Source organism: Ursus arctos, unplaced genomic scaffold (genome assembly GCF_023065955.2).
Source record: "Ursus arctos isolate Adak ecotype North America unplaced genomic scaffold, UrsArc2.0 scaffold_18, whole genome shotgun sequence".
In the NCBI taxonomy this organism is placed as follows: domain Eukaryota; kingdom Metazoa; phylum Chordata; class Mammalia; order Carnivora; family Ursidae; genus Ursus; species Ursus arctos.
Window position 1 is genome coordinate 20,010,213 of NW_026622852.1, and position 26,264 is coordinate 20,036,476.

The following is a 26,264-nucleotide window of genomic DNA, read 5'->3' on the forward strand; positions in this document are numbered from 1 at the left end:
GGAGTTATTTGTCTTTTTATTTTTAGCTATTCTGGTAGATGTGTAGTAGTATCTCATTATGGTGTAATATGAATTTCCATTGAATGATAATATTAAATACTTTTTAATGTGCATATTGGCCATGTTATATCTTTTTTCCCCCCAAAGTGTCTGTTAAAGACTTTTGTCCAGTTTTTGAGTTGGGTTGTCTTTTATTACTGAGTTAGGGAATTTTCTCATGTATCTTCAATCCCAATTCTCTGTCAGGTGTTTTGTGAGTATTTCCCGTTCTGTAACTTGTCTATTTACTTGAGGGTGTCTTTCGATAAGCACAAACGTATAATTTTGATGAAGTCTAATATATCACTCTTTTATGGTAATTACTTTCTGTGTACTGTCGAAGAAACATTTCCTACCTCCAAGTGGTAGTTCTATTTCCTTTTAGAAGCTTTCTAATTTTAGCATTCACATTTAGGTCTATAATCCAGCTCAACTAAATTTTTGTGTATGGTGTGAGGTAGAGGTCAACATTTATTTATTCCATACGAATATCTAGTTCTTCTAATATCATATGTTGTAAAGATTTTGATTTCCTCATGGATTTCTTTAGTGCCTTTGAAAAGAATCAGATGATCCTATATGTGCAAGTTATTTTGTTCTGACCATTTTGTCACCTGTTAGGTCAATACCATACTGTCCTGTACCTCTATAGAAAGCTTGCATCAAGCAGCACTTGTATTCCAACTTTATTCTTCTTTCCAAGGTTGCTTTTGCTATCCTAGCTCATTGAAGTTTCTATGTCAATTTTAAAATTAGCTTGCCAATTTCTGTAAAAAAAAAAAAAAAAAAAAAAAACCTCGTGGAATTATGATTATGATTGCATTGGTTTTGTAGATTATTTTGTGGAGAATTGACATCTAAGCAATTTTGAATATCCTAATCCGTAAGTATGATATATCTCTCCATTTATTAAGGTTTTTTTTTTTTTTTTAATTTACTCTCAGCAAAGTTTTGTAGTCTTCCTAGCAGTTAAGTCTTAAAGGTCTGTTAAATTTATTCCTTAGTATGTATGTTGTATTTTTTGATGCCTCTATAAATGAAATTGTTCTTTTAATTTCCATTTGATGCCACTAGTATATAAAAATATAATTGACTTTAAATATTGACCTTATATTCTGCAACCTTGCTAAATTTACTTATTATTTATAGTAGTTGGAAATTCCTTAGAATTTTCATGACAGCAATCATGTGTAATCTGTGAATAAAGAGAGCTGACCTCTTCTTTTATGGTCTTTTTCTTGCCTTATTGCACCAATAGGACATCCAGTAAAATGTTGAATAAATGTGTCAAGAATAGATATCCTTACTTTGTTCTAAGATTCAAGAAGAAAACCTTCATCCTTAGCTCTAGGTTTTTCACAGTTGCTTTTTATGCGATTTAGGAAGTTCTTTTATATTTCTAATATTCCTAAGTGTTGAGATGCTGTGTTATGAATGGACCTTAAATTTTGTCAAATGTTATCCCCTTACCTTTTGAGATGATTATTTGGATTCTCACCCTTTTTTCTATTTATATGGTGAATTACATGATTGGGTTTTGAATGTTAAACCTACCAAGTGTTTCTGGGGCAAATCCTCCTGGGTAATGATCCAGTTCTGTTTGCATATATTTCCAGAGTTGATTTGAAAGTAAATTATTGAATATTTTTGTGTTCATAAATAATTTTTCTCATTCTAAAAACTCCTTTAAAATAATTGAATGGTTAAAAATAATAACAACATGTCATGAAGTTTATGATAATGCAGAATTAAAATAGATGACAATGGTTCAAAGGATAGAGTGTATTTTTTATAGTTTTATAGCAGTCATACATTTTACCTGACATAATTTGAAGTAAAATTAAGATATATTAAAGATGCATATTATGAAACATAGCATAACCATTGAAACATAAAACAGAGGTAAAGCCAGTTAGCCAATGGAGAAAGACAGAACTATATGAAATACTCAGTTAACCCAAAAGAAGGCAGTTAAGATAGGAAAAAAGGAACCAAAAACCAGAAGGGTAAAATAAAACACAAATAACAAGATAATAGATTTAAGCCCAATAATATTGATAATTATATTAAATGTACATAGTTGGAACATTCCATTTAAAAGACAGAGCTACTCAGACTTGATAGAAAAGACCCAGCCGTATGCCACAGGAAACCCACTTGACCCCCATGATACTCTCTTACAGTCTTTACTTTAAACAGTCATAAGTATTTAAAGAAAGGAGGAGAAAAGTTAATTTCTTTTGATTAAGTTTCTTTGATTAAGTTAAGGAAGTTTCCAAATTGAATGAAACATATGACTTTTTTTTCCTTTTATGCTTACTGTTCCCTGTGTCTTGTTACACATATGCCTATCACCCAGGTATTAGAACAGAAGCCACATTTTCTGACGATAAGTCCAGTGATACTGTCACTATGCCATGGGGGAAATTGTGCATATCGGAGTGCTCTGTTCACTATCAAGCACCACACAAATGAACATAAGATGTAGTTCTTTTTAGGAATCCCTGGAATGTAGCCATTTCAGGAGGTACCTTCCAGTCGGTGGCCACCAGGAGGTTAGGAGTGGTGCCCTCAGCACCTGGACATTCCTGCTTTGGGAGATTTCTAATCCAGGTGTCTGGCTTCCGTGAGTGCCTGCAGCCTTTTTTCGCCTGCCAGGGCAGGGTCTGCAACAGCAGGTGCTGAAAGATGACCATGTCACTGTCTCTCCATCCTAGTCCTGTTCCCCAGAGTCTCTGCCATTTCGTCAAACACATGGTGAAATGTTGTGTGTGCATAAATGTGTAAGGCACAAGTTTGGGTTAGTGCGCCCTCCTGTATCAGAGGAGTGAACATTAGCTAGACCTGCAAGCGGGAGATTGGGAGAAGGTAAATGGAGAACAGCCTTCAGTGTACACAGTTCTTATAAGACACTTTGGCTACAGTGTGGATTGGGGGTATCACTGTCTGGTTTTCTAAATTACAGTTTACCAGAGAAATGAGTTTCGGCCCCCCCCCCAACTTAGATGTATCCTTTTTTCAAATGAAATTTTATATAAAACATTAATAGATAAAATCTGACCTGCTCTGTAAAAGCAAGTAAGTGGCTTAGAGATCTACTCCTTATGCTGTGTGGAAGCCTTCCTCATAGTCTGAAAGGTTAGCAAAGATTATTTATTGTCAAGATTGGGAAAGAAATCTAGTTAAACCTACGACTGTGCTGTGTTCATTTAGCCGGATCAGCCACTGTAAAACAAGGATTATATTCCTAGAAACATAACAGAAAAGATTGATCAATTTACCTACATAAAAGTTGAAAATTGTGTGATGGTGAAAAAAAGAATAACAATCTAAGACACGGATTTTCAATCTATAAGACAAATGACTAACTCCCTTAGGTCACTAAGTATTCATACAAATCAGTAATTAAGTGATGGGGAATCTTAAAAAAATAAGGCAAAGCACATTCAAGAAATTTTGTAGAAAAAACAACTGCAAATAGTAAAAAAAAAAAAAACTAAATCATGAAATGAAGCTCAACTTCATTCATAGTTAAGAAAATGCACATTAAAGCAATGAGATACTATTCCCCTTCCTTCCCATCAGATGGGGAAAAAATTACTGTTTAATGGTATCCAGATGTTAAAAAACAACAATATTTAGTGGTGAGAGGGTAGATATTGGGAACCCTCATACTTGGTTGTTGGGAGAAAAGGGGTGTGACCTTTCAGGAGGGAAATTGAGCAATATCTATGAAGCTACAAATGACCTGGAAGTCCCTTTGTTAAGAATTTATTCTGTGGATATGCTTGCAAAAACAGTGCGGAGATCTATCTTTTGGAAGATAGATCCTTTCTTCTATACTACAGACGTTCTCTCCTATGTTGGAGGGAGAATTCCCTTGTTTTTGCTCTCTCATTCACGCCTGATGGGGGTGGAGTGACCTGTTTTGAGAGTTTGGAAGCAGAGACAGACATAGGTAGTTCTGCCTCATCCCTGTTCCCTTCTTTTGGAAGCTGCCTGCCTGTAGGAAGCTCACATTCCGCTCTGCCTCTCCATCTTGTAGTTCTGGGGTGTGTGTGTGTGTGTGTGTGTGTGTGTGTGTGTGTGTGTGTAGGGGAGTAACTCTAGCTAGGTGGATAAATCTTCTAATTCTGGGTTAAATTATTGGAAAGTTCTGCTGCAGACTGTTTTAAGCCATATTCTCCAATACCAGTTTTATAGTGATGAAAGCAGCATCTTGGCCTCTGTATGCCTTAGTCTTTATTGTCTCTCTCTTATTCAATTGAGAACTAGCTTGGGACAGAAGGGATAAGCCTTGAGAGATGTAAAAGGAATGGAACTCCAGGGATGAAAGGAACCCTTAAGGTTTTTACCTTGGCAGGTTGATGTGGCCTTATCCTGGGTAATGGGCTACTTTTCTAGAGTTCTGCCCTGTTTTTAAGGGCTGCAAGTGGAATCCATAGATTGTTTTTTGTTGTTGTTGTTTGTTTGTTTGTTTGTTTTGGAATCCACAGGTTTTAAGACTTTTTTCACATGGCGTTTTGACTTTAGCAAGATGAACCAGCTTGTGGCATCTTTGTCCACTAGCTAGTGGTTGTTTTTATGGGGGCTACGCCAGCCTTCCAGAAGCGCTCCTGGGTGTAGGGAAGACGGGCCTCAGCAGATGTGCCAGCTGCAACAAGCACACACGCCCCTACACCACAGTCCCCCAGCAAGCTAGTTTTGCATGAGAGGGATCATTTTTGCAATAAATCTTGACTCTCCTACAGCCAATATCAATTGAGCACCTGTGTGGATACTGGGGATCCTGAAGGAACTGTAGGGTACGAATACTTTGGTCTTGGTTGCTCTGCAGATAATAAATGAACACGCACCCACCAGAAACCCTGGTTCATTCAGTTATTTACGTGTCTGAGGTGGAAGCAGAAATAAGGTCTAATCTCTAGCAGAGGATCTTCTCTCTGATCAGGGTACTCTTTCTTCTCCCGTTATCTATGCCTGTGCCTCGTCAGAGCACATCAAGATAAGACAAGGCTACCATCATTCTTGTGTCCGTGCTGTTGCTCTGTGTGCGTAACCATCCTGCCAGAGTGGCCTTCTCCACCTCACCCTGTCCAGACTTCTCATCGTCTTCCAGGCCCAGCTCATGTCCTCTCTCTTCCTTGAAGCCATTCTTTTTTTTTTTTTTTTTTTAAGATTTTATTTATTCATTTGATGGAGAGAGAGAGTGAGCACAAGCAGTGTGAGCAGCAGGCAGAGGGAGAGGGAGAAGCAAATTCCCCGCTGAGCAGAGAGCCTGACTCAGGGCTTGATCCTAAGACCCTGGGATCATGACCTGAGCCGAAGGCAGACGCTTAACCGACTGAGCCACCCAGGCGCTCCTCCTCTAAGCCATTCTTGACTGCCAACACTCGTCATCTTGCTTCTATGAGCGTAGAACTTTATAACAATGAGTCTTGTATTGTTCACTAATGTTTCTCATGCATTTGCTTTAATTTATTACAGACCAAAAACACTGTTGGGACAGGATTTTACTTGTACTTCTTACCCTCCTCTCCTGCTAACAAATCAGTGTTCTACTGCTCAGAAGTACTCTAGGATTACTGGGTGGTGTATAATTTTATAATTACCAGGTTATGAATCAGTGATATTAATTAATATTTGAAAAGTAAAATTTTAATTTCACTAACCCTCACCAAGAACTATTTTTTATTTTCCTTAACAGTATTACCTTTCTTTGGTTGCCAGTCTCATTGCAGAGTTTCATTGTGTAGCATTCTGAATTCTACTTTTCCCACACTCCCATATCATCGTGAATAGCTCCATATATCTGTATCATCTTCAAAATTATTATTTTTGTTGGTTGCCTAATTTTCTGGTTTGTTAATAGGCCATTATTACAGTGCCATTTTCTTACTGTCAGGCATAAAGATTATTTTCGGCTTCTTGCCACAATGTACAATTAACATTTTCAAATGTGCAGCTCTTTGGTTTTGTTATATTTTGGAGATAAATTCCCAGGTTGTTGTCCGATTGATAATAGGTGCTCAATAAATGCATGCCATTGATTTTGTCCCCATTGATTTTGTTACCCCAGATTTGGGTAACTTTATGGCCTGAGTCAATATAAAAGTTCCTTGTTTTTCTTTGGTTAACAAGGTCTACTGAAAAAAAAAATGCCTTTGTATGCACAAAGGCATTTTCTGATAGTGCTTACAAAGGCATTTTTTCCCCCTAAGCTCCAATGTCTAGCTTCTTTGGGAAATGTGGAGGCACTGGGATCCGTCTGCCAGGATGTATGTTTTTCCCTTTGGAACCTCAGAACATCAGATGTAACAGCAATAAAACCACCCACATTTGGACTGCAAGGATGAAACCTTCATGCAGAAAATCTTGTAATCCAAAATGGCATTGTCCCTGCACCCATGGCGAGCATAGCAGCATGTCCAGGGAAACAGGTCTTGGTCCCTCATGTGCCTTCATCTGCTGTTCAGATTCTGCTGTCCATTCAAAAAGGCAGAAAATTATGTTGGAATTTATCATGGCTTACTAGCCTACCCTCCTTTACAAAAATAATCACAAACTATAAAACATGCAAGGACTGAAACAGAGTGTATGACACTCATATAAAGATGGTTGTGATTTAAGAGACAGGAAATGTAATTATGTGCTGCTGAAGTTCTTGTCCTTGCTTATGCAAGGGCACAGTCAACATAAAGTTGCCATACTCTAGGGAGTACAGGGTGTTGCTGTAACTTGTTGAAGAGGTCTCATGCATCAAACTTGAAAACCCCCTTTCCTGACATGCGCTTTGTGAACTGCCACAGATGCATTTCTGTTTATTTCAGGTGTATGTCACTGACTCAATGAGTAAATGAGTATGAGCCAGAGGTGTCCATCTCCAAAACTCATGCAGAGTAAGAGGGTATCTGTGTCCTTTACATCCAGGAATTCGAGGTAATGTCTCCTTCCCATTTTGTTCTGTTATGAATCCACCTCCATATTCAGCGACTTCTGGACTAAATGGGAAAGATAACCACCGCCCACGTTTGTGATGTAATTAGTGAGGGAAAGGATGAGGGCAGAGACATACCAAGCACACATAAGTAGATGCACCACCCAGTTTCCAGAGTGAGCATGACGCCACAACTGCTGTTGGCTATTTTTATTTTGCTTTATTAAGCCTTCTGCATTCTCCTCTTCTCTCTCTGGTCTTTCAGATAGTCAAGGTTCCTTGCCTGCTATGGTAATCTAAATATTATTTCTGAAGGACAAAGCTTGTGGGGGTCCTACTTAGGTGTAGTTTGAGTGAGTCTGCCCTTAACATTAGCAGAGTAAATTACGAGGTGATTTAGGGTATCCTCTGGGCTCAAAATCCTTGTGGCCCTTACTGTGTAGCAACAATATTTGCTATAATTGTTAGGGTTAGTCACCCCAGCCAACCTCATGACCTCCTTTTTTGCATAAGATATGTAGTTTCCAAACATCCATACTGAGACTCAGCTTTCATTTAGTGGCAGTATTTTCTGTGCCCCGGTAGAGATGTCCCTCCCATGGTGTTAAAGCTGTGGCCCAGTGGAGTGCTGAGTGTGGGATCAAGCTGCAGACATTTTGAATGTGGACCATTAAATGTGTCATCAAGAGGTACCATCCACACTTTCACTGCTTGGTTCTCAGAGGTGTTATTTTGCTTGTCGGTAAAAGACACAATAGCTTGGCCATGAGTTCAGATATATACATATGTTACAAGACATCACTCTAACTTTAGAAGATATTTCTCCCAGCTAGGACTCGATCCACATTCAGTGACTATTTTCATATCCTTCAGTATCAGCTACTTTTAGATAATGAGGTACGTGATAAGATCTCTGGCTTTGCACAGGGTTTAGGATGGAGAGCCTGGTTGTCATAAAAGATTCCTTTAAAGAGTTTACAGCTGAGTTGAGAGTTAAGCCATGGGAAGACATTTGCCAGATGAAGGGAGGAAGGGTCAAGAGTGTTTTAGGCAGAGGGAATAGAATAGGCAAAGAACTTGTGGTGAGAGAAAGGGTAGTGTATCTGAGAAATCTCTAAGTGGATAATAGTAGAGTGAAGCACAGAGATTGAACAAAAGAGAAGTAAGAAATGAGAGTGGAGGTAGAGGCAGAGGCCAAAGCATTCAGAGCCTTAAGAATTATGTTACGTATTTTTGCCATTTACCCTGAGAATGATAGGGAGCTATAAAAAAATGTTCTGTGTGTGTGCATGTGCACACAGAAGGGGAAATGGTTTGACATCAACAAATTTGCTCTGGAGAATGTTCATTGTTCCTATGGCAAGGAGAACACATTGTAAGGGCACCAACAAGGATATAGGGAGACTAGTTGGGGGGGCCCAACGATCGTATGAGAAAAACCAGTGTGAGATGGGTGGCAACAAAGACTGGGATGAGTGTTCTCTGGAATACTCTGAGATTCAGGAATTCTCTGGAATTCATGGGATTTTCAGAATATAATTGATAACATGGAAATAGATGCAGTTACCCAAGGACCGAGAATAGAGTGAGGACCAAAGGGCTAAGTTTGGGACCTGTGAGTCTTGAAGAGTTGATAGTGAAATGAAGGAGGATAAACCTGGAACAGACGCTGATAAAGAGATCATAGACAGGTTGGAGAGACTTCTATTGTGGAAGCCAAGGGACAGAAGTGTTTTAAGTGCTGGGTGTGGTCAACAGTGTGAAATGCCAGTGAGAGAAGGAAGATGCACGCTGAAGAATGCCCCTTGGATTTAGCGTCAGAGGGGCACTGGCGATCCTCAGCAAGAGCTGTTTTGGGGCATGGATGCAAGTGGAAGAAAGAGTGGGACGTGAGGAAGTAGAAACAAAGGAACAAATTATTTGAGGAAGTCTGTGAGGAGGAAGAGGAAGAAGGAGATTAGTTGCTGGTGGGAGGTGGTGTGGGTTAGTGGATAGAGGTGCTGTTTTAATGGGAGACTTCTGTGAGAACGCGTACGTTGAAATAATGGAAGGATAGGAGTTAAATAAGGAGGGGCTGAACAGCTCTATTGTGACAGGTGCCTTAGGTGTGGGAGTACTGGGTAGCGGAAAACTAAGGCATTTCCATTTGCTGGCTTCTAATTTCTTAAAAGTGGAGGTTATCTGCTGAGAGTGAAGACAAATGGGGAGAAGATGGGAGATTTGAGAGGAGTTTTGAAATTGCTGTTAGGGAGGGTGGAAGAGTGAGATGATCCTAAAAGGAAAAAAGGAAACAGCAGGAGCGTTGGGCATCTGAACAGGTAGGGTGAGGGGCAGATTATGGGGGATCCAGAGCTAAGTTCAAATGTATGTATGTAGGTTTGCGATTCTCACAATGTGTCTAGCAGGTCTTATGTTAAATACTGAAGATGTGAATACATATTTTGCTAAAAAAAAAAAAAATGGGGAAAAAAACCTTAAGGAATTCTGCCTGTTGTCTCTCTCATGGGGAAATTCAGTGTACTTGATTGTGCTGTGTGGTCTGTGAAAATCTTGAAGTGAGTGAGTGAACTTGCTAAACTTTGCTTAAACCAACTCCCCCCCAGGAGAGGTCTTCAGGATCTGGCTTATGCCTGGTGACCTTGCCACTTACCCATCTCCCAGCCCGCTGCCTCCCCATTCTCCTGGACTACTCACATTTCTTTAAAATCCCAACCATTCTTTTCTCAAGTTCTTTGCCCAGAATGGTCCCTTAGCCTGGAACATCCTTTTTGCCATCCACTTTCATACAGCTGTCTTGGGATAGAAATCTCTTAGGCGAGGGCGCCTGGGTGGCGAGGGCGCCTGGGTGGCTCAGACGATTAAGCATCTGCCTTTGGCTCAGGTCATGATCCTGGGGTCCTGGGGTTGTGTCCCTTGGGCTCCCTGCTCCGCAGGAGTCTGCTTCTCCCTCTGCCCCTCCCCCCCAACTCATTCGCGCAATCTCACCCTCCCCCCTCAATCTTGCTCTTGCATTTGCTCTTGTTCTTGCTCTCTCAAATAAATAAAATCTTAAAAAAAAAAAATCTTAGGCTGGAAATCGTTCCTCGAATTGCCCAAGCCTTGTGTCCCCTGTGTGTATTTAATCTGTGCTCCTGCTCGCAGGTCCTAGCATCCTAACTCCCTGTGTGCTTGTAGTCTCCCTCACTGGACTGTTAGCAACTCGAGGCAAGGAGATTTGCTTTCTTGAGCATGTCTCCCCAGCACTGAGCACAGGATTCATACATTGTACACACTCTGTGAGTGGCTGGGGGGGCCAGGGGTCCTTCCGCTCACGTCGGGCAGGGGAGGGGAAGCGCATGATTGCTAGCGGTGCTCATCAGGGCGGTCGGGCCCAGCATGAGGTCGCCGAATCAGCAGGCTGCGTGCTGGTGCTGGAGCCTTGCGTTTCTACAGTTGGTTTCTGCCGTTGTTACCCTACATACAGTTACATACATGCCTGTCCCCGCACGTGCGTCCCAGAATGTATGCAGATGTCTGCACACACAGATGTGCCCACAATTTGTATTCTCTCCTTCCTCTGCTTTGACTTCTATCTCCTCCGTCTGCCCCAGATTCCTTATGGAGTTATGGCTGTTTTCAGACTCTTCGTATTCATCTTGATCTCTTTCCCTCCCCCTCTAACATTTCCCAGATTCATTCCTCTGGGTCTTTCACCCTTTCATTTTGTCTTTTATTTCTGCTGCTTCTTGCCAGGCTGCTTAAAGCGCCTCCCACCAGACTTTGAATAGGAGTTCTGAGGATCGCTTTGGCGGTGCAGATGTTCTGCAATGGCAGTGCTCGGTGCTTTTTTTTTTTTTTTTTTTTTTTTTTTCCTACAGGGACTAGATGCATACAGTGTTTCACTGCTCATTCTTTGGAATAGTACTGCACAGGCAAAATGTTAATCAATTATAGCAGCAGAACTAATTAAAAGGCATGCATTATACATCTTGTGGACACATTCTTCATTAGCATAGATTCTCAGCATTACACATTCATGTCAGAGGGAATTAAAAGGAGAAACTTGAAAATAAAAAGATGTACATACAGAGAACAAGACACCGTGGTTTTCCCAAGACTTGTGCTCAGTATATGTCCTTGTGGATTCAGAAGTCCCTTTAATTTTGCATGTGATTTTAAAAGAAAAGTACTGAGTTCTGTTTTGACATACTTCAAAAATCCAGTGATCCTTAAGATAATCAAGTTAATCCCACTTTTACCGCCTCAAAAGCTTAAATAATATTCAGTGAACAGGATTCTAGAAATGGAAACAAGCTTTTTTTTTTTTTTAAAGATTTATTTTATTTATTTGACAGAGAGACAGCCAGCAAGAGAGGGAACACAAGCAGGGGTAGTGGGAGAGGAAGAAGCAGGCTCATAGCGGAAAAGCCTGATGTGGGGCTCGATCCCAGAACAACGGGATCACTCCCTGAGCCAAAGGCAGACGCTTAACGACCGAACCACCCAGGCGCCCCTGTGAACAAGCTTTTAATTTAGCTCTTTGTTAATATTTCCTAGTAGATGTTCGATTATAAATAGCTCGAGAACTAGACTCATATTTGCAATGCTGTTGTTTTCAGTTCAGGTCTGACTCCAGAGGCCAGCTTGGTCCGTAGCGGGACAGGCTGAGGGTCACCAGGCAGCTTAGAATTTCCCTGTAGTCCCACCTGGTTATTTGACGTCTTCTTTAGGAGGCTACATTGATGTAGGCTTTTTGTGACAGTTGGGGCTTCACACTGCTGGGGTGTGTCATCGTCTGTGCTGGCAGAGTTCTCGCACATTAGTGGTGCTCGGAAGTTGCTCCGTGCACTTCTTCACGTGGAACCCAATCTGAGAGGAGTGGAAGTGGTAATGCAAAGATGACCAGGCATCCCAAGGCTTTTCATTTGAGTTGCTGTGCCAGGTAATGTAATGATTGGATTCTGCTTTTAACTACGAATATTCATATCACTTCTTAGTTTCTTGCTTCGTTCCAAAACAGGATTCAGGAGCTTGAAATACCCGGTTGCCTACACTGTCACAAGAGCTGTTCAACTGTCTGCCTGCTCACACTGTTGGCCTGTAACTTATTCTCCACTCAGTGGTCCAAATGTGATTTGGGAAATGTGAGTTGGATCCTGTTGTACCCCTTTGTAAAACCTTCAAATGCCTCCCATGGTTTAGACCAAAAGTCGAAGTCCTCTAAATGGTCTAGCAGGCCCCACTGGATTTGGCCCCTTCTGCAATCTCAATTTCTTCCTCTGTCTTTTCGACTTTGCTCTAATCATACTGGCATTTCTTTGTTCCCGGAGCATGTCCAACTCACTTCCTGCTCAGGACCTTTGCACATGCTCTTCCTTTTCTCTGCAGTCACTTGCCTCAGATGTAAGCACGGTGTGATCAGTTCCCCCAGTGTGTCCTCAGAAGGGACTTCTCTGACTGCCCTAGTTAGGACACCAGGTAGCACTTGTGGCGACCTGTTATTATATTGTATGCTTGACCGTTTTCTCTCTAAATTCAAGCTCCTTATGCTTAGAGGTTTTATCTGTCTGGTTCAGGGTGTTTATAGCACCAGTCTGAAGAGTGCCTGGTACATTAAAAGTATTCACTGTGTGATTACTGAGGAAACGAATGAGTGAATCTTCTTGCCTGCAGTCAAATGAATACTGGCATTTGGCTTTAGCCAGTTACCACACTCAAAAGAAACTGTTGGGTCTGTGCCTCTTAATGCAAAAGCTTGAGAGGAAATTACACCAGACAATAAAAAAATATCGTAAACAAAGCATCTGGTAGTATTGTACGATGATGTGGGGTCAGGTGGAATCTAAGTGTATTTGACAGAAAAGGACAGAGTGACAGCCTTTGTTAGAGATGCTTTCATCAAAACCTAGAGTATTTCATGAGGTTTCAGGGAAAAGAGTCCTCTTCTACCCTACCGTTCAAACCCTACCCCAGCTCCTCTCTCGTATCACTGCCTAGCAAAAGCCTCAGAAAGTTGCATTAATTTCTGACTCAATGATTCTAGTCCAGATAATTTAGATTAAAGAAATAATTATGAACATGAGTAAAGATTTATCTCCAAAGACCTCTAATACACAGTCATTTATAATAGGAAAAAAATTGGAAGAGACCTACCCTACAACAGGTATTTATACCTGTTGATGAATTATAGTACAATTAGTGGAATTCTGTGCAGCTACTTATGATGGAAAGAGATTCACAATAAAATGCTCAGTCCCTTAAGCATCTGCCTTCATCTCAGGTTATGATCTCAGGGTCCTGGGATCGAGCCCCACACGGGGCTCCCTGCTTGGTGGGGAGTCTGCTTCTCCCTCTGCCTCCCCTCTGCTCATAATCTCTCTCTCTCTCTCTCATTCTCAAATAAATAAATAAAATCTTTAAAAAAAAGTAAAGGTAAAATTTAAAAATGCTGAGTGAAAAAAGTTTATGAAAACAAGAGACCTCCATTAAAAATCTATATGTACTATATAGAAAAATTGGTTTATGCTTATGTTGATTTAACCACATAAATGTTAACAGTGTATTATCTCAGTTTGAGTTATTGAAAATTTTAAGTTTTCTATTTTCTGTTTTTTAATGGTCCTATAATGGGCATTTATTATTTGTGCAATTAAAAATACACACCTATAACCCCCACAAGAATTGAATGATTTGTTAAAAAGCTTCACGCAGGTAAGCTCCTACTCCTTCTTGTCTATGAATATGCTTCTGAGTGATAGGTCCTGTCTTCTAAGGTTATGTACCCATTTACTGAGCACCTACTATATGCCAAACTCCCTATCAGGCTATCCCTCCAGCATGGGGATGTTAACTTCCAACAGTCCTTCACCACCTTTGTAAGAATTTCCCTGGGACAGAGGAGAGACCTTTCACATATCACTTTATCTCTTTTTTTCTTGAAGATATTTCTGAAGTGGGGAGGGTCTATATTAGCCTGATCCCCAGGCTTTTCATTTTGAGACAGTCCACTCTCAGGAGAGCAACTCCTTGAAAGTGAACTTGAACCTGTGGCCTGCAGCAGTTTTTGCTGAGGCCCTCCTCTCTCTCTGGGTCAGTGGACTGAATGCCTGGCCCAGCTGCCCGTGACAGAGCGGACACACGTTGTTTTCCACCTTCCAAGGTGGACAAAGGTGGCAATAAAAGCCAGTGCACTGAAAGACTTCCAGACAGACCAGAAGCTGACAGGATGTCTCCTTTTCCAGGTGTCTGTTTAATGCAGAGCCTTGGCATCTACCCGCCACAGAGGAGGTTCTCAGTAACCACGCGAGTGAATGATTTACAAAGCTCCCTTGTTCCTCATCTCACTGGACGCATTCACGAGTGCAGAGTCCTTTCTCTGAATGTGTGACAATAGAAGGAATTTGCGAACAATACTATGCACGCAGTAACTCCAACAAATGAAGGTAGGTTATAGCAAAGAGACCGAGGCGAGGTGGCACGCCATGAGCCCGCACTGCACTGCAAAGATTGCAGAAGCATGCACGGGCAGTTGGCCTTGTCCCTGGTTGACATGCGGGCATTTAATTGGAAACCTAAATAATATATTAAGGTTTCTGTGTTGGAATCACTCTGTGTCATTCTGCTGATCTGTCCCTGAATGAGATGAATTTCCAGCGGCATGCTTACAATGCTTTATTCAACACTAGCAGGCAACCACTGTTAATGATCTTGCCTGGTACTTGGAAGATGGTTCTCATCCTCCTGGGGTCGGTGGTTGTGATGTGTGGGTCAGAGTTGCCGCAAAGTGTCCATCTGCATCATTAACCTCTCTCTCTCTCCTTCCCCCAATTAGCAGAAGTTTCCAGCCTTACACAACACCCGGTGTTCCCAAATGAGGCAAGCATGCTTCAGTGTTTCATTTATGCCAAGATTTATCTTCCTTCCATTAAAAAATTGAAGTTCTGTACAACAGACAAAGATGATTTCCTATAAAAAGCAGATGGGGTTTCCTGTACCTGTGGACGGCACAACCTACTTTTTATTTTATTTCTGTTCTTCCCTCTTTTCCTTTCTTTCCCTTTCCTTCCCTCCCCCTTGCCTTTCCTTTGCCTTTCCGTTGCGTAACCAATATCCCAAACTAGGTAATAAAAAGAGACTTTATTAACATGAGGGCAGAAGCTGTTTGAAGGTGAGAAGCAACAGTATTTTTCCCTGTTGTGGCTGTGATCACTAACATGGGATGGTAACTTCAGAGGAACCAAAATGCCCCTTTGCCTGTTAAGACAGTCAGTCAAGCTTTTAGAAGCAGGCAGCAAAGAGTACGCTGTACTATCATTTCAATTAATTCCAAATTCCAGTAGCATTTTCAGAGCATCTCTGGTTAGATCCACATTAGTAGGAGGAGAGTTCACCTGGATGGATGTTGTTGCGTAGAACATCGGGGGAATGAATAAGGGATCCAACCCAGGGTGGCTACAGGGGGTGCGGGGCGCAACAGTAAAAGGAAACAAATCTCAGCGGAGAAGGGGAGCTCGGGAAGCTGAATGTCATGTGTACAGCAGCAATGATCCTCAGAGGCCTCCTTGTGAGATGACCAAAGTTTTGTTCTACTTAGGAGAGTTTCAGAGTTGGGGGCAGCGTGGCAGAGTTTCCACTGAAGATGGATTTTGGAATTGGCATCAGGTGAAAATCCTATGAAACAAGAGAGGGCCCACCTCTAGGACATCGGGGAAGATGAATGAGCTCAAGTTCCAGGTAATTGGTGGGCACCAGGTAATTGGTATCCAGTATTTCCTGTCGTTTTTGGCTCTGCAGATTTCTCAGAGGACCATATTGACTGGGCTGAGAGTAACTTTCTTTAAGAAAATGAACTTTTAAAGGTTCAGCTCCCATAATGATCAATACAGAGCATTTTCTCAGAACCCGTTCCTGAGGTCCTGACTGAGACGGTAGCTTGTTTCTGCTTTGGGAGCTGTTTTGGTGCCACGTCACAAGAGGCCCTGAAATACATAATGGGGAGAAGAAGTAGGAAGAAAAGATGGAAGGAGCTGGAGGAGCAGAAGGGAGTTACGGTGGTAGCAGTAAAACATTTTAAATTGCTATTTTAAAACCTAGCTCATCACTTGGGAAAGCCCAAAAGGAATGAAACTATGATAATAGCTGTGCTTTTGAAAGATAGGAACGTAAGATTTTTTTCTTCAACCTCTTTATTTTCCCACTTTTCTACAGTGAGCATGTATATATTACTTTTATAATTAGGGATAGCAAAAGAAATTGAAGAGGTTAAGATTTTTGAAAAATGGTAGTAGAACTCTGGGCGTGTTGTGAGAAATCAGAAGACACAGCAGCTCTATCTAAACTTGGGTGCTGTCGAATGAAATGTCATATGTAATTGCAGAAAATATCAACTAGGCCAGAGTCTTGAAGCGTCAGGGAGTAGTAAAGGAAGTGAAACAAGGAGAGGAATCTTTGCTAGTTGTTGAAATCCTTTTTCAATGCATCTTGGCTTGTTTATACCAACTTTCCTGACTTGCCTTCCCAATATCGTATACCGTCTCTCATGCTCATGATCAAGATGGGTGATGCGGCATTTTGATGAATATGCAGAAACCAGCTTCTGCGGACTGAATTGTGTCCCCCCCTTCTCCCTTCCCAAATTCATATGTTGAAGCCCTAACCCCCAATGTGTTTGTATTTGGAGGTAGGACTTCTAGGAGGAAATTAAAGTTAATTGAGGTCACAAGGGTGGGTCCTAATCCGATAGGATTGGTGGGCCTTATGAAAAGCGGGCAAAGAAGCTGTCTCCGTCTCTCCATGGGCACGCACCAAGGAAAGGCAGGTTACGTGAGGACACAGTGAGAAGGTAGCTGTCTGCAGCCCAAGGAGAGCGCTCTCACCACACGGACCCTGCTGCCACCTTGATCTTGGACTTCCCGGCTTCCAGAACTGTGAGAAAGCAATCTGTTGTTTAAACTACCCAATCTATGGTATTTTGTTGTGACAACCCAAGCTCAGATACCAATGTGGTTTTTGGATTTTTGGTGTGGGGGGGAGAGGGGGAGTTATTCTAAATTATTATAGAAGAATCTTGGCCCAGAGATTTTTTTTTTAAAATCAAGCTCAGTTATTTTCACCTCATTTTTTGAAGTTTCCTGACTGATAAAAATAATATATCTTGGTCATTTTCCATTACTTGGAGTAACATTTTGCACTGAGAGAAAAAAAAAAAAGAGGTGATACTACTATATATAGCTTGAAAGGTCTTTCTTCATACCTGTTTGTCTTGGGTAATTCCATTGTCAGGCTTGAATTGCAGATCCCTGAGAATGGGCTCTTCTTGATTTCTTTCAATTCTAAATCTTGAACATTTTTATTTGATTCCTTCCCAACCATATATAAAAAAAGAATTGAGCAATACCGATGAATATAGAAGGCATAGCTCCATTATAATATGATTAATAATGAAACACTATTAATGAGACATTAAAAGATGAAGAATAAATGCTACTTTAGAACATTCAAAAACCAAATACAATTTTTTTAGGAAATTATTTTATTTTTGTGTCTCAACAGATGAAATTCATAACCTTGTTTTCTGATAAGACAATTCAAACATACAAATCAATTACAACAATGTGCTTATCAGCTCCCCCCTCCCACCCCCGTATTTTAAAGCAACTGACAGTTATGAAGGACACCAGGACAATAGGGCTTAGCTAAACAATATGGCAATTAAAAATGCCCCTCTAAGAAAATAATTACAATAGTTGTTGAAAAGGATTTCTCCTTTGAGCAAAACAGACTTCATTAAAAGAATCATCATGAAATGAGAAGGATTATAGCTTCCCTTCCACTGAAAGAGAAAAGGGGATGTATGTTAAAACAATGGTACAGAAAGCTGGGGAGTCAGACTGAAAACAACAGAAAGCCCTAGGCAATAAATTTCTCCAATAAAATGCATCCCCTTGAAGATATCCATTCAAACTCTTGTATCATATTGAAATAAATGTTCCCCCACCCCCAGCACCTGGAAGTGAATAATTTTATTATCCTTTGTTAAAATTAGTTTAATAATTTTCCCAAGCCAACATCTCTCAAAGAGAGTGGGGTTTGTGATAAATCTTGAAGAGGTTGTATTAAAGAGAAACCAAGCCAATTGATGGTCAATGACATTTGAGATTCTAATTGTAAAGGGAGTTGACATAAGCTGGCAGGCCTGGGACTCCCAGAGGGAGAGGGGTTCATACTCAATGACTTTACCCAACCAACTGGAAATCCTATAGCACCTTTGTAATAGGCCCCCAATTCTACATACCATTCCCTCATGCTTTCATGGTAAGCCTCACAGCACCCTTGTGAGGTAGGTAGTGTTATGGTCCTTTTGAGAGATGGGGATGCAGAGATGTTAAGTAGCTTGCTCATAAAGAAACGTGAATCCAGTGACAGAGCCCTGGGGACCCTTACCCCAGATCCTTGTTTTTTTTTTAGTACTTAACTATTCTGACTCCCTGAGAGTGGATCATTAAAGCAGGTAGGTCCTTAAAGCCAGATTAGTACCTGGCTAGTTGGACACTAAGGCCCATTTCTAAACCACATGATTTGGGTGATAGAATGAGAAATAGGTTGTGATCACCTTGGACATCAAAGAAGGTAAAGTGGTGAAATGCAGGAATAAAGTTTGGACCACAATTTGATAATGACTTTATTCATCGATGTGCTATTAAGTTACCATGATAATGACTACTCAGTAGATGTTGCATTATTAAATGGATGGATGGATGAAAGGGGATTGTGCTTGGGTAAATGGAAAATTAAAATTTCTACATACTTTAAAACAGAAGCTGGAGAAATTTGATTTGCAATTTCTAATCAAGGATAAAAAGGCAAGAGTTGAGTAGATTCCTGAATTTCCTGTGGGCATGTATTTGAGCTAATACTGGCAGCATTTAAAAGGATATAAATATATAGACATTTAAAGTAATTTTTAATAAAGAATTTGTGTACTTATGGGTTTGGAACCTGAACTACGAAGACCAATATTAGAAGCAGCGATACATACATAAACATGATCCATTTTCCTTTGAAGTGAACTTAGCTTGTATATATCTATTTTCTCATTGCCATTCATTTGAAACACTTGTGCTATCCAGTTATCAAATGCTATTCTTAAAATACACTGGACTAAAACAATGAACTACTCTTCTCTTGACTAACCAGTTACTTTGTTTCTGTGAACTCATTTTTTTTCCTACTCCAGAAGACTCCATGTCAGAAAGAGCTTCCATATATTGAAACCTGCCCTGCATTAATTCCAGCAAACTTCTTATTCAGTGCCATGGAAGGATCTTGAGACCACTGACGCAGAGGCAACCGACCCTGCAGGTGTTGCTAAGATGGAAGAGCTCATATAAATCAAGATGGTGGAGCTGCCTGGGTAGTCACTTTGCATCGCACATTTGTTCTGGGCTGCGTGAATTCATTTCCAGGAGGATGTTTGATATACATTGAGGCTTAAGAAACTCTGGATGCCACGGTATGGATCGTGCGTGCGTGCGTGCATGCGTGTGTGTGTGTGTTTAAGGAAGTGTTTAACTTTCGTGAGAGCCCTGAATGTACATAATAGATGTAATCGATTAGTCTTCTGTCTAATAGCCCAGGGCTAAAGGAATAGATGATATGTAGTGAATTGCCTCTGTGCTATGGTACTAGCATGCTTGAGCTCAGGAAGAATAAGACCAGTGATGCTGCAGTTAGGAAAGGCTCATATAAATGCTACCTCTGCCTCAGGAGTGGGGGAGGGAAGTCTGGTAAATAAATTTATTTCCGAATGTGACAATGAAAAAAATTATTCACCGTATTCAATATAGATGTCACTTTTGCAATCACATTCAAGATTTGGGTCCTCGAGCAAAGAGGTAACCTATAGAGGAGTCTTTTGGGTTTTTATGGAGACTCTGTTTGGTTTTCATCTCTCAGACCCTGACTCCTTAGTGATTGAGTTCTGTTCTTAGTTTTCCTTATTAGAGGCCAAGTAAAACAGTGAGAGTCCTCAGATATGATACACGTTTCCCATCTGCCTTCTATTATTTCTCTAGATGGTTCTTAGTTATAGGTGTATGTATCTGGCAGGTAAAATACAAGTACTACTGAGATTTATTGACATGTCCCAACATTCTGACTTACCTGGTTCACGGTATTTTTGAATCAAACAATGCCTGTATAGCTATACCAATGGATTTCCTTCTCAGTCCACATTTTCTGATAGAAAGTTATAATTTTTGTATTTTGTTGTTTGTAAGGTTTATAAGCGTTGATGAAAAGCACCGTAGTGACCAGCCCTCGAAGCCAGTGTTTTTAGGTTTTCCACCAGTCAGCAGCAGAATTTCTAGGTGAATTTCCCTTTAGAAATTCCACTGAAGTTTCCTCCTTAACTTGACTCTATGCCATATAAATCTTCATGTCCTTGGTTTTAGTTCTAACAATGAAGTGACTAAGAAAAGAATATCAGGTTTTATAATAAACTTATCTGCCTTAAAGGGAGTCGGTAGGAACTCTAAATATTTATTTCAACTATATTAAATGACACAGAAAAATTAACAGCCAGCCCGCTGCCACAGTATGCTCAACACTGAGGAAAATGAGGGGCACACACACACACAAAACCCCCAGAAACAAACAAACAAAAACTATGATGGGCTTCCAAATTTACGAAGCAGCATGTGGCCAGAGTGTCTTCGTAAGTAGAGCCAGAAGACAGGCTGAGTGAAAGTACGTTTAGCTTTCATTTAAAAATCTGACTTAGTGATGTTACCTTCTTCCCATTGTTAAAGAACAAGGCCTGAAGTACTGGAACCGTCTTCGCCCTGATCAGTGTGTCCCAACCCGCGATGTATTCGTTGGCAGAGGGGTGTACTCAACACATTCACATCTCCCTTCGCGGATCATCTATTTTAGTCATGTGAGTTTAATAGTATAGAATGAAAGTCACATGGTCAGACATGGCACTCTTACCCAAGCAGCTCTGGCATTACTAGAGAACCTTCAGGGAGAAGGAAATCCCTCTCTGGTGGCAAGCTCTTTATTTGGCAATGAAAGAAGCCAGCAGTCTCAGAATTCGAGTGTTTGCTGCTGTGTAGAGGTGAATCCCGGGCTGTCTTGTCCTGTATCAAGACTTCCAGGTACCAGTCCTGCCAGCTCGGCGTCTCCTCCTCCACTTACTCCCTTTCCCCTGGAAGGCGTCTAACAAGCCACAGGACAGAAAGGCGGGATCACAGGGCAATAGCTCCCTGAGCACGGCTCCCTAAAGCCCATTGCCTTCAGTCCCGAAGGTGAAGAGAGCGCACCTGCACGTTCAGCAGAAAGTTTGCACAAGTGCACTTTGTACATTTTTAATTCTTTCACTCTTTAATGCTAGACAGCCTTCTCTTCCCCTTGTTACCAATCTGCCTGAAGATGAGTGCTCTTTCTTAAAATTTGTTGTGCCTTCCTCCTTATAGGATGTCTCGGATCACTGATATTGACTGAGTGAAGAGTAACTGAGAAGAACTAGATGTTATGTGTATGGCTGGTTGAACCCTTCATGCCTGAAGCCATGCCCATTACTTGGTCATGTAACCAAGTCACATGAATTTGGGATAATTTTTCAAGTGATAGAGGATTTGTCTTCACTAAAATAGATTATAGTGGGTTAATATTACCTAGATTTGGATATCCAGCAGATCAAACCATGGCCCCTCGGTAATTTTGCGAAAAAGAATAGCTTGGCCTCTGATTTCTGCTCTGAGTGGTCTCCACCTACCCTGGCATTAGAATCGGATTCCACTGGATCGGCTTCTTCCCTGACTGAAGATTATTAGATTATTCGATCTAGTAACGGTGCTAAAGATATGTAAGCAACCTCATGTTCCCCGTAAGGCTCATAGAACCTGCCTCTCTCAATAAGGAAATATTTTCTGATGTATGACTTTAATCGCCTTTTATTACATTTCATGTCTTAATAATACCCCAGTGGATTTAACTGAGATGTCAGATGCTTAAGCCCTTTACATCCGTAAAGAAAACATGTTTTCTTAACTTATTTTACATATTAATAAAATAAGTTAACCTGGTTTTACATGTTAAAAAATATGCCCACAACAATGAATCAATAATAGTCAATGAGACAGAAACCTAAACTGAGATACTTTTGTCAGTAGCACTAATTTTTTGAGACCAAAAACAATCAGGCATTTAAAAACAAAACAAAAATAAGTTCTGTAGGTTGTTAATAGCTTCCAATCATGGGATGTTCCCAGAATAAGATTTTGATTAAAAAAACATCAAAGAAAAGCACAGACACACATTCTGTTTTTTTTTTCCTTGTTCCTCCTGCTCAAGCATATCAGTCTTTAAAACAGTTACATTTTAAACACTTAAAAAATCAAACCACCCTCTCCCACATATTTATATATGTATATATAAACAATAGTTTTTAAATTATGATTTGGGGCATTCCAAACTGTATGGAAAAAAACGTAAGACAATTGATTTGCATATCAAGCAACCCTTGTGTGTAATACACCTGATTTTATAACTAAGGAGGAAAAGATTATGCTTTCTTCCAAATAGCTTCTAATCAAAGTTTGTGACTCAGTTCCCATCTCTTGCTATCACATATGTGTGTATATGAGTCAGTGCCTTGCTAAACACATCTCATTATAAATAACGTGAGAAGTTTTTTTTGCAAGTTTGAGTTAATCTGCTTAATCATTACTCGTTGATTATGTGATATTATAGACTGTACTGATTATATTGTAGTGGAGATTAGAGATATTAAAGCAATTTAGAATAGGAGGTGTGCACCAAAATGAAGAAAGTCAACATGGCAACCACATTTCTGGATTTTCTTTTTCTTTCTTTTTTTTTTTTTTTTTAGTCCTGTTGAGTAGACATAAAATCTTTGACCCATTTTCAGCATAGAAAGTTATCTTTTGAACTTGACTGGAATTAATCCAGTTAACCAATTTAATAGAATGTAAATTTGCATTTTTGTTGTCTTCTAATGGCGACTTTGCATATTAAAGGTAAAGCCTTCCTTAAAATATGCAGTACACTCTTGATTATGCCAGCTCTTTTCTCATTCTGCTAAGGCTATAAATAAAGCTTCTATTTAGGGCTGGCATTATATCAACCCACCTGCTTCTAGAAGGGAGAAAAAAATCAGAATCACTCGACCTGCAGAGTGCTGTCAGCTTGTGATTATGTGAATGGTAAGTCTTTTAAAGTGTTATGTGAGATAGGCTGGAGCTTTTTTTTTTTTTTTTTCCTTTTTTAAGCAATTTCCAGTTTAACAATTACCCTAAAATTTCTGAGTACCAATGAAAGCAGACTTATCCCTGGAGAGAGCATTCATTGATGAGGTGTGACAGCAGCAGGGAGAGATGACACTTCAGAGGAGGGCAGAGCTGGAGAATGAGGGATCATTTCAATTGTGGTCTCAGGAAAGGAGGCGGGAATGTGAGGGATACCAAAGCTTTCTGCTCTGTGGGCTCTCAGGGGACTGCGTAGTCCCCACTCTCTTCCTCCTTCCCATTCAGGATCTTCTCCAGGAAGATGGGGGCGGGGGAGGGAAAAGTGGTATTAAACACCTTGGCCAACTGAGACGGGTGCTCTGAGGCACATGCAAGTGTGTCTTGATCAGATTCTCGTATTTTGAAAGAGGAACAACAGCTCCAGGCCCGTTTTAGAAAAATAAACCTTTTACAAACCTCTTAATCTTCTATATATAATATATACTTAGATATATATTATATATATATATGATATATATATTATATATATATTTGCTGCGAACATTTTATCATAGGCAACACTAACCCAAGGTAAGCAGTTTTCATTCTGTATCATTTTTTTTTTTTTTGAGAAATAACAGCCGCATTTACTGCTCCCCAAACAGACGAACCAATTTCAGATTTGAAAACCTGTCATTGTTGATTTAAACCATAGATGACTTGGCTAAACCTTGCAAATCTAGACTTTTATGGCCCCTAGACCCAGTTTAAGTTACATGACTTAGGTAAATATCATAGCAAATCAGCTAGCATTTTGGTCTTCCGGACTTAAGTCGTGAAGCTGTCCTTTCCCTGTTGTCATACCTTCACTACAGTGAGAATGAGAGTGCTCTCTTGGGGTTGGCTTTTGAAGGAGTTAAGGGGACAGTAACGGAGAGATTCATCAAGCGTTTGCCAAAATACCGGGAAGCACCCTATGGTGCCTAACCAATGCGTGGAATTCTGAAATCAACAAGTCAGATAATATTTCATTCCTCAAGGCTTCCCACAAAGGCAAATAACTCTAAAACTCCTTAATCACAAAGTGTCAAGGATTTTAGCAGAAAGGATGGAGCTCCCAAAGCCAATGGTAGAAAATCCAGGCACAGGATGTACAAGTCCAATGGGGGACGTTGCTAGAATCTAATCCTAGTAATAAAGAACGATGTATCTTTACCTAAGTACCAAGTAGAATGAATGGCTTTGGCCCCAAAGGTTCTGTTACTAGTTTCCTATGCCACAAAATCCATTTGGAATAGATCGTGTGAGCTACGTAAAAGTGACTCGGACATAGGAAACAGGGATAAAGCAGAAACGAAATTTAAAGATGAAGATAATTTAGGATTCTTTCTCAGAAGATAGTAACTATAAATTTTAGCAGTAGAGGAAATAGAATTAAAATGGATCCAAGTATCTCCCTCTAACCTTTCTTTAAACCCTCGATAATGTCTTTTTGTCAAGTCTTAGCCTTCCACACTGAAAATGATGTATTTTGTCTTTCTTAGAAAGCCTCAAGACATATTACATGTTGCCAAAGAGCTTCTGAGCAGAGTCCCTGAAGTTAAAACAAATGTCTTGACCCAGAGATGAAGAGAGAACCTAGAAGGGTAAGTTAATTTACATGGGGCTATACTCAATTTTTCTTCTCTGAGATCACATCCTCTCTTTTGTACTTTCTAAAATAAAAATATATTTGTTCCTACTTTAGTCATGGAAAGTGACAAAAGTCAGGCTTTAATGCAGGTGAGATTTAAATAATCCTTTTTAAAGAAGAAAAGTCATAGAAGATTATATAACTTCTGGGTTTCTCTGAGAACTGAGGAGAGCAAAATATTTGTCAGAACAGTGAAAAAAGAACCCATCCTTGACTGTGTACAGCAAATCCTGAATGCCTTCGTACTACTGGGGACTTGTTGGTGAGAAGCACAATTTCTGGGAAGCTTGAGCAAAACCGAAAATCTGACATTCTCAAGAACTGAGATGTATAAATCTTGGCAATTCTTGGTTTACATTTTCAGATTTTGAGAAGAGTTGAAAATCTCATAGCTACAACAGCAATGAAATGAAATGAGGTTTAGAAAAGTGAGTACTAGGAGAATTTGGTCTAGTAGAAATCCCTCACCAGGAACACACTAAGCCAGATTGGTGAGTTATCTTGCTCTGGTGATATGCATTTCAGACATTTGGGGACATGGATCAATTCTCTCAGACTATTAAGACTCTAGTCAGAGAATTTGTTCTTCTAGAGATTTAATGCCTAGAGAAAATAAATATTTATCTGAAAATGATAAACACACACGCAACTGAACTGGTGCTAAGCCAAACAACTGTATTTCTTCTTGGGACACTTGAAGACAAATTCTCTGGGAAGAGGTTGACTCGGAGAGGTCTACTTAGGAGAGAATGTGGCCCATGTGCTCTCTGAGCTGTTACTCTCTACCCTGGTCTACTTTGTTCTAACAAAGAGGTAATTTAAAGCCATAAGGGAAAATTCCTCGTGTGTAACTCCATACTAAGCCCTAGAGCTAATTAATGGAACCCATGGTTGGACTTTACAGATATACAAAGTAGATAGATCTGCACTACTAGTGAGAATAGAGAAAATTAGGTAGCCATTCAATTAACTATAAATCCATTACTATGATGTTTCTGGCAGAAAGTAGCAGATTCTCCTAGAAATACCTGGCCAATACATTCTTATGATCAGATCATGTATGCAGGTGATATATTTTTTATCTGTTGGAGCCCAATTCAAATAGCAATTTTACTCTTAGTGGTAACACTGGGTTTAGGAATATTTCAGAAGAGCACTACTTTTGTTCACTGTTGACCAAACTGGGTTTGATGAAACTCGTTTTTCAAGATGTTAACAGTCAAATCAGAAAAGGAAGAGCTTTGCGCTCAAATGATAGAGAAACCATAAGGTGAGCAATATTAAACAGAATTCTTTTTTACAGGACTTGCAGAGGATTTGTTAGGCTCATGTCTATTTTGAATGTCAAGAGGTGGTTAAAGAATGCAGC

At 40.2% G+C, this 26,264-nt stretch overlaps 1 long non-coding RNA gene across 1 annotated transcript in view; it reads left to right on the forward strand.

Moving 5' to 3' along the window:
- LOC113260547 (uncharacterized) overlaps positions 1 to 22,158 on the forward strand; it is a 99,925-nt gene extending 77,767 nt beyond the window's left edge. Inside the window, exons 2-6 of the long non-coding RNA XR_003317994.4 lie at positions 6,870 to 6,978; positions 11,976 to 12,099; positions 14,197 to 15,688; positions 19,191 to 19,466; positions 20,764 to 22,158. This is a non-coding gene — a long non-coding RNA (uncharacterized LOC113260547). The remainder of the gene's footprint in view (positions 1 to 6,869; positions 6,979 to 11,975; positions 12,100 to 14,196; positions 15,689 to 19,190; positions 19,467 to 20,763) is intronic.
- The last annotated feature ends 4,106 nt before the right edge of the window (positions 22,159 to 26,264 follow it).